The following is a 9,519-nucleotide window of genomic DNA, read 5'->3' on the forward strand; positions in this document are numbered from 1 at the left end:
GATTCATTGTTCCCATCTTGAACTAACTCTAATAGTGCAGGTAGTATATATCATAAATACCTTTCCAATATTGTTAGAACAAGATTTAAATATATATGAGTGCATATCCTTCAATATTATCCTTAAATACTTGGTGTGCACTTTGATTTTATTTTATATCAGTTTTTTTTGCTTGAAGAGAAAAATCCATATGCATGTTTTAACCATTGTTTAAGAGGATATTAAAACCTATATAACATTATTAACATTTACTTTTATCATTACTAAATATTTATTTTTTAAATATATATTTTTATTGATTTCAGAGAGGAGGGGAGAGGGATAGAGAGATAGAAATGTCAGTGATGAGAGAGAATCATTGATTGGCTGTTTCCTGCACACCCCCTACTGAGGATGGAGCTTGCAACCAGGCATGCGCCCTGCTGGGGAATCAAACCATGGCCTCCTGGTTCATAGGTAGATGCTGAGCCACTGAGCAACACTGCAGGTCCATTACTGAAATATTTAAATTTGGATAATTAAGAAATAGGATCGCCGAAACCGGTTTGGCTCAGTGGATAGAGCGTCGGCCTGCGGACTGAAGGGTCCCAGGTTCGATTCCAGTCAAGGGCATGTACCTGGATTGCGGGCATATCCCCAGTGGGAGATGTGCAGGAGGCAGCTGATCGATGTTTCTCTCTCATCGATGTTTCTAACTCTCTATCTTTCTCCCTTCCTCTCTGTAAAATATCAATAAAATATATTAAAAAAAAGAAAATAAAGAAATAGGATCATAATATAGTAGAGATTGGATTAATTTCCCCTCTTTGTGTATCTGTTCTTGAAACCAGATAACCAAACATTTATAACAATTTTCAGAACATATGTTTTGCCATACTAAATATACGTTTAAGGTAAATATTAGAAGTGACAAGCATATTTACTAATCATTTAGCCTCTATTAAACTGATCACAGACACGATATTAATTTTCTCTTAAAGGAAATTAATTTCAAATGTATCATCATGGCAGGACCTAGGATATCCTGGGATAAGGACATTCCAGAATCCTGTTAATTTGATCATCTGTATTCAGAGTTAAGTCAAAATATATCTATAATGAAACTAAGAAATCTCCAGGGTCACAGCAGAAGCAAGGTCATTTTCTGGACTTTATGTTATTACACATTATCAATACCAAAGAACCAATGTAGAGTGCATGGCTTATAGTAGGCACTGGAGAAACATTTCACAAACAAACAAAGAGACAAACTACACAAGTTTGAATCATAATCATATATTTGTCACACAGAATAAATGATTCATGAAAGCTTAGCTTTTTTTAAAAGCAGGTAATATATATAACCACCTATGTGGATTCACATGTAAATCACTGGTTATGAGAAATATGACTATATTTTAGGTTGATATCTACTTTCCAGCTAGTCTTTTCACTTTCAAGAGATATTAGCTAGCAAGTCTACTTATCAGAAAAGCACTTTTTAAATTTTAGAAATGATTCGAACCCCCTGAGTAGTGGTTGAAATTTGTAAAAAGCCTCCCTAAGGGTCCAGCTGATATTTGCCCTGGCCAGGAGGGTTGGGCCTTTTCCATTTGGGCTCGCTGCTGATAATACTGCTATGGACCTCTGACTTCATTAGCTTTGATAAGGTCATTATTTCCCCACTGTTTGTAAGAAACAAGACTATTGAGATTCTAGAGTAGAGTAGGAAACTCTGTCCTCATCACAAAAAGAAGAGTGAAATTGTATTCTCACACATTCTTATCACATTGGAAAGCAAATTAATCACAAATGTATATTGTGAAGAAACTCAATCCTGCATCTTTAAAAATAGTTTCGAATGGTTTGGAGTATTGCTGGAATACCAGATTTAAAACATCTATAAAAAGTAGGTGCAAGAAAACAGGACTATATAGAAGATGATGAGGCTGAAAAACAGTGCACTTGATATGATAAATGATACATGGCCTAGAGGCAATTCAGCACAGTAACAATAAATCCTATTGCTACTATTATTAATAAGCTGATTTTTATAAAGCACTTATTATGTACCAGACCCTGGTTCTAGGTACTTTATATATCTTGACTAATTTAATCTTCACAATAACCTATTAAGTTGCTATTATCATTAACCTCATATTATAGATAAGAAAACTGAGGTTCTAAAAGGTTGAACAGTTCTTCCTTGATTAAACAGCTAAGAAGTAACAGAACCAGTATTTGAACTCAGAGGCAGAGGGAGTTCAAGAGAGTCCACTTGGTTTAAGGGAGGCCCACATTAGCTGCCTTGTATTTGTGACCCTAAGTGCCACTTAGTTTCCCTTAGCACGTCATTTAAACTCTCTGACCCTTAGTTTCCTCTTCAATTAAATGGGGCTAACAATTCCTGCCACACAGGGTATTTATGGGTTAATAAATATAGGTTATAATGATGGTTGGTATTCACTGAGCAGGTGGTTTATGATCTTTACTCTTGGAAATGTGATTAAGAGGGTTTTGTAGTCAGGCTCCATTACAAACTTGTTAGGTGATGTTGGGAAAGTATTTTACATCTTTAGACCTCAGTTTCCTCATCCAAAATGGGAAACACATTTCCACATCTTTAAAATAAAGATGGTAACTATTTAGTAGGTTTATCATGAAGATCAAGAAGCAAAATGATGCACAAAAAGTATTTAGCACAATTCCTGGCATATAAAAAGCACTCAATAAATAACAATAGTAATAACAGCAATAAATAGATACAAGTTTATTCAGCAAGAAACTTAGAGAACTATGGCTAAAACAAACATGAAAATAGGACAGTCAATATTATTGCCTTATGCCTGATTCTCACTGACTGAGAAGACAAAAAGACACTGAATAGTAACTACACATAACATGCAAGAAAGGTCATGTATTCCATGTTGTTGTGGCATGAACAGCTCTGCTTACACACTGATTAGTTGAGTATCATCACTGTTGGACATTCCACTGCCCAAGTTGCTCAACTTCAAATGTATTGGGCATTATAGCAATAAAGGGAACAAAACAATAGCCAGGGGACCAGTGGAATAGTTGCACTGTAAGTCTCAATGCAGTTTGAGAAGACATTAAATGTTGAACTAGATGTACACAAGTCCTATTCTACACAATAGCCAACGGAAGAAAGTATGTTTAAGGGTTATAAAGCATATTGACCTTATTGAGGTGGATAAACATATTATAAAACTAATTTATGTTTATGATTGTACTAGTCGATAAAGTTACTAAAAATCATTACATTGTATACTTGAAATGGGTGAATTTATGATATTCAAATATACCTCAATAAAGTTAAGAGAAATATTTAAACTATTGGAATTAATGCCTATTCCTTTTATTATCCTATTAGAGGCCCAATGCACAAAACTCGTGCAAGGGGCTTGGCCCTCGCAGCCCTGGCTTCATTCAAAAAGTTGTCCAGAAGGAGGTCCAGTAGGTCATTCAGCTGTCTGGTCTAATTAGCATACAGTGGGGCCTTGACTTAGGAGTGTCCCGACTAACGAGTTTTTCGAGATACGAGCCGTCTTTTGCTTTGAGTTGAGAGCTAAAATTCGGGTTACGAGCCAGCTTCAGATACCCCACTGCTAGTTGTCACAGCGAATGTCACAGTGAACGTCACAACATCAGCCCAGCATCACGTGTCTCACTTGTTCACTTCTTGATTTGACATACGAGTAATTTGAGTTACGAGATCCATCATGGAATGAATTAAACTTGTAAGTCAAGGCCCCACTGTATTAGGCTTTTATTATTACCCTATCTAATAAAAGAGCAATATGCAAATTGACCATCTCTCCAACACACAAGATGGCCTCCCTCATGTGCTCAAAGATGGCCGCCCCCATGTGGACACAAGATGGCCACCACAAGATGACCAGCAGGGGAGGGCAGTTGTGAGCCATCAGGCCAGCAAAGGAGGGCAGTTGGGAGGGACCAGGCCTGAAAGAGATTGCAGTTGGGAGGAACCAGGCCTGCAGGGGAGGGCAGTTGGGGGCGACTAGGGATCGGGACTAAACAGGCAGTCGAACATCCCTCGAGGGGTCCCAGATTGGAGAGTGTGCAGGCTGGGCTGAGGGACACACACACCCTGTGCACGAATTTCATGCACCAGGCCTCTAGTAGATATAATAAAAGCCTAATATGCTAAGTGTCCGGTCTTCCAGTTGGCCATTCAACCAATCAAAGCATAATATGCTAATGATATGCTAAGGCTGCTCAACCACTCTCTATGACATGCATTGACCACCAAGAGGCAGACAGTCAACCAGTCAACCAGTCACTATGATGTGCACTGACCACCAGGGGGCAGACGCTCCAACCAGTAGGTTAGCTTGCTGCTGGGGTACGGCCAATCGGGACTGAAGAAGATGGGCTGGACACACCCTGTAGCCTCCCACAGTCCCTCCCCAGCTGGCCAACCTCCTGCATTCTTCCCCAGCCCTGATCCTGCACCAGTGGGGTCTGAGCCCTCTTGCAATCGATGCTGAATCCCCTCCCTTAGTGCATGAAATTCATGCACTGGGCCTCTAGTGTTTATATAAAGGAGAATAAAGAACTGAACTCTACTAAGTACATAACATGTGCCAATCACTCTGCTAAGTGCTTTCCCTTAAGGTGTCCCATTTTATACCTACAACATCTTACAAAGTAAGCATCATTACCTCCACTTTCCAAATGAGGAAATTAAAACATGAAGAGAGTGTTTCTTACCTAGAGTCAATTAGGTATGAAGGGGTGAAAAATTCAGGTCTTTCAAAAATATTATATAATATAATGAGAGAACGCAAACTTTGAGTAAATGTAAATTTTGTCTAATAAGAGTTGTCTTTAAAATCTGACAATTTTATAAGGAATATTTTGACATAAAGCTTCTAAGACTACAATATATTGAGAAACAATATCTGGCAATGTCTGATGAAGCACTGATATGAGTGTTGTGGTCGATTATTATAGAAAAATTTGAGAGGACAGAGAAATCAGTTTAAGTTAGAGCATTGGGTAAAGTTTTGTGAAGAAGAATAGAGACAGATAAGAAGACATTCCACCTGAAATACACTGTAAGGAAAATTGCATTGCAATTCAAGTTGCTATGATATGGTCTAACTACCAGGTCATTAGTGTAAACATATCCCATCTGAAACTTCTACACAAAATCATTTTAGAAAACAAAGTAGTTAGACTTTCACTTCTATTCTTTGCTTCCACTTATCAGTCTGTATTCACTTTAATATTGCTGACTTTTCCTCTTGGTTGTTTTTTCTTAATAATTTGTTTTAAAATATTTTATTATGAATATTTCCAAATATATAAAGATTAAAAAAGAATCAAACAATACTCAAGATTTTTCCAAACCTGCTTTATCTATTTCTTTTTACTTTTTACAATAAATGATTTTTAAGGGCTATTACTAGTAGAGTAAAACTAGAATGTAATAAATATATTTAATTATAGTACATATGTTATACAATATTTTCTACACAATCTGTATTTGTAACATGACATAATATGTATTCTATATAACTGACTTTTCTTTCAAGAAGTAATTTAGCTAAAATATGACTAAACTCAAATGTCCATTTGTCACATAGTAGTCATAGCTGGGACAAAGTGAAATCCCCTCATCACATCTTCATTCAAGTGCTTTCTATACTTACTATGGCTTTTTAAAAAATTGATTTTAGAGAGAGGGAAAGGAGAGCAAGACAAAAATAGAAACATCAATGATGAGAGAGAATCATCACTCATTGACTGCCTCCTGCACGCGCCCTACTGGTGATCAAGCCCACAACCCAGGCATGTGCCCTGACTGGGAATGGAATCAGTGACCTTTTGGTTCATAGGTTGACATACAACCACTAAGCCACACTGGTGGGGCTATTATGACTTCTGAATTCTCCTATGGAGTCCCTTCACCACATACTGCGTACACTTGACCCTTCTGTATAAACCTTAATGGTGACAGTATACGAGTTTTTCATCAAAATCCATTATTTCTTTATTTTCTAGGCACATGGCCACCTAGCTAGAGACTGACTACATTCTCCACTTTCCCTTACCACTAGGTAAGCAACAAGGTTGAGCCAATGGGATGTGAATGAAAGTGAATATCTGAAGCATTTGGGCCATCTTCTCTTAAAAACCATGAAAGAAGGTGAAGGGATTAGCAAAAGAACAACAACATATATATAGCACACAGACACAGACAACAGTATGGTGATGGCAAGAGGGAAAGGGATGGGGGCTAGATGGAAGTGGGCAAAGGTGGGGGGAATGAGGATGGAAAGAGACTTTGCTTGGGGCAATGGGCACACAATGCAATGTGCAGATGATGTTTTGCTGAGTTGCACGCTTGAACCTGTACAGTTTTGCAAGCCAATGTCACCCCAATAAATTAAATTAATAATGAAAAAGAAAGCCACATTACTTTCTCTAGATTTTGTCTCTCTGCCTCTTTGTGCATGCTGGAATATGAATATAGAAGCAACCTAGCTTTCATGATGCAGAGGAGGACAACACCCTAAAGGATGAACAAGCAGAGAGATGGAAGGAATTTGCAACCATGAATAACTCTGTGAAACAGTTGAAAACGAAGCAGAAATCTCTAAGACCATTATGTGGGAGAAAAGTAAATATCCTATATAATAAAAGCCTAATATGCTAAGTGTCCAGTTGTCTGGTCAGCTGTTCAACCAATCAAAGCATAATATGCTAATGATATGCTAAAGCTGCTCAACTGCTCTCTATTATGTGCACTGACCACCAGGGGGCAGATGCTCTGACTAGTAGGTTAGCTTGCTGCTGGGGTCTGGCTGATCAGGACTGAGTGAGATGGGCCAGACATGCAGTCCCTCCCCATCTGGCTGGCCTCACATGTCCCTCTGTGGCCCCTATTGTGCACCAGTGGGGTCCCTCGGCCTGGCCTGTGTCCTCTTGCAATCCAAGCTGAGGAACCCCCGCCCCCCAAGTGCACAGATTTTGTGCACCGGGCCTCTTGAATAAATTAATAAACAAATCTCTTATGTAAGCCACTGTATTTTGGCAGCTCTTTGTTACAGCAGTTTAACCTGTACCCTAATTCTTACACTAATAGAACATGCTACAGTATAGAGAAAATAATAGCTTTGCAGTTCAGTCAGGTCTAGAAATTCTAGTTCTGTCACATATATTTGATATTTTTAAGTTATTTAACCTGTATGAACTCATTTTCTCATCTGCAAAATAGTGGTGCCAATATCTACTCCTGGTGTTGCTATGAGAATTCCGTGAGACAATGGATGTATATCATTTTGCATGTTCTTTAAATACAGTGCAGTGCTTAATAAGTGTTCTTTCATAACCTTTTGTTGCACTCATTAAAAAAAGTGTTTTCTGCTTTATTTATTGAGCTGATTTTTATTCAATATTTTCACTAATAACATCAACCACTTTAGTTAATCCAATCAACACCCAGTGTTACACATCTTTTTCTTTCTTTCTCTCTTTCTCTCTTTCTCTCTTTCTCTCTTTCTCTCTTTCTCTCTTTCTTTCTTTCTTTCTTTCTTTCTTTCTTTCTTCTTTCTTTCTTTTTGATTTTTAAAATAGAATTTGAGATATACAGAGCCATTATAAAAGTTAGACAGTCAGCAAGAGAAAATAATTTTAACATACTTTTTGATGTTTTGCAGATCTACATGTCATAGCTATGATGGCTCAGTGAACAAACAAATATTTTCTCTCTTCTGGGATGAAATGACGGGTAAGAGAGGCATTTGTATTAATACAAGGTTGAATCACAAGTCCTTACAACATCCCTGTATTAAAACAGGAAATGTGGTTAATCCCTGAAGTCTTTGCAGGATTTCATCATTGTGGTTTACTATGTAAACTCAAATGATAAAAGTGAAACAGGAGCCCAGTGACTCCTTAAAAATCACATTGCTTATTGAAATGGTGTAAAAAGAGGGATTGGATCCAGGCTGGTGTGGGTCAGTGGTTGCGTGTCAACTCATGCACCAAGAAGTCATTGGTTGGATTCCCGGTTGGTCAGGGCACATGCCCAGATTGCGGGCTCAGTCCCCAGAGGCAGGCATGCAGAAGGCAGCAGATCAATGATTCTGTCTCATCATTGATGTTTCTATCTCTTTCCCTCTTCCTTCCTCTCTGAAATCAATAAAAAATATTTTTTAAAAAAACACACAAAAAAGAGGAATTGGAACTAGAGTGATTAGATACCATGAAGAATGCTTTATTCGGTATTCAGTCTATGTATTAGAAACACAATCATTATTATTGCATTATTTTCAAAGGATAAGTTGCTGTGAAGTGATAGCACAGAGAAATTCATTGAAATTATAACTGTGAAATTGGTAGCCACACCAGGAACATACCTCAGAAATATACATTACATTTGAGATTTCCTTTGTGGGTCTTAAAATCAATAATTCGGGGCCCCTCAAGCTCAGGTGAGTCACATAATCCTATGTTGGTGACAAAATGCACCCTTGAACAATTTTCTCCTAGTGCACAGATATCTATTTTGGAAAAGACACATGGGTTAATGATACACTGATATTATTTGCTACTAATAAAAAATGTGAAAGATTAATATTTCTGGTGCTTGAAACCCCTTTCTGATCAACCGACCAAATAGAGTAATGAGATGGAGGACAATTGTTTCCTATATCTTGTAATCAATAATGCTCACCATCTGTAAGGAATTTTCCTCCCCAGATACTTAAAGGAATTGCACTATGAGTTATTTTCTATCAAATGGGATTAACTTTGTTCTGTGAGGAACATTCTTGATTTTCTCTGCCAAGGAGTGCAGCAGTTTTGTGTGTTATGCAATACTGCTCACTACAGACCGTCAAACTCATTTCATTTGTGACAAGAGCTGGAATTAAACCTTGTTCTCCAGAGATGTGCTGCCCATGTATTAATCTGATCTGTGCTTCCTTCCAAGCTACCTTGTATATTGTTACAGCACTTCTTTTTCTGCTGCAAAATCTACCTTCTTTATGTTTATATTTTTTAAAAGTAAGGGAAAAATCATTTTTGTGTTTGCCCTATCTAGAGAAAAAAGTTTTGTTAGTTCTGTTTGGCATGGGGTCAGCCTTCTCCTGAGCTCCAGCAGGCACGGGCAGGCCATGTCACCATATTTCTCTTATTTACTACCTGCTGTTCTCGTTCTGACTTCTTCACCTTTGATTTAAAGCCACCTCTAATGTTGCAAAATAACATGAAGCCCCAATATTCAGGAAGCTTCAAACTGTCTTACCTGTGTCAAAAGATTGCCATTTTTATATCTCATCTGAGACTACAAATCATTGCCTTCATATTCTGTCTCAAGATGACCAGAGACACCAAATCATGTAGTCCTGGGTTAGGGGGTTGCATGGGTGATTCTTGATCATTGCTAATAAAGGATGATGGATAAATGGCTGAGTTCTATTTTTAAACTTATATAGATTTGAACTAGCATGAACATATGTGTCTTTTCCTGTAGGAGAACCTATT

This window comes from Myotis myotis, unplaced genomic scaffold, assembly GCF_014108235.1.
Source record: "Myotis myotis isolate mMyoMyo1 unplaced genomic scaffold, mMyoMyo1.p scaffold_m19_p_4, whole genome shotgun sequence".
In the NCBI taxonomy this organism is placed as follows: Eukaryota; Metazoa; Chordata; class Mammalia; order Chiroptera; family Vespertilionidae; genus Myotis; species Myotis myotis.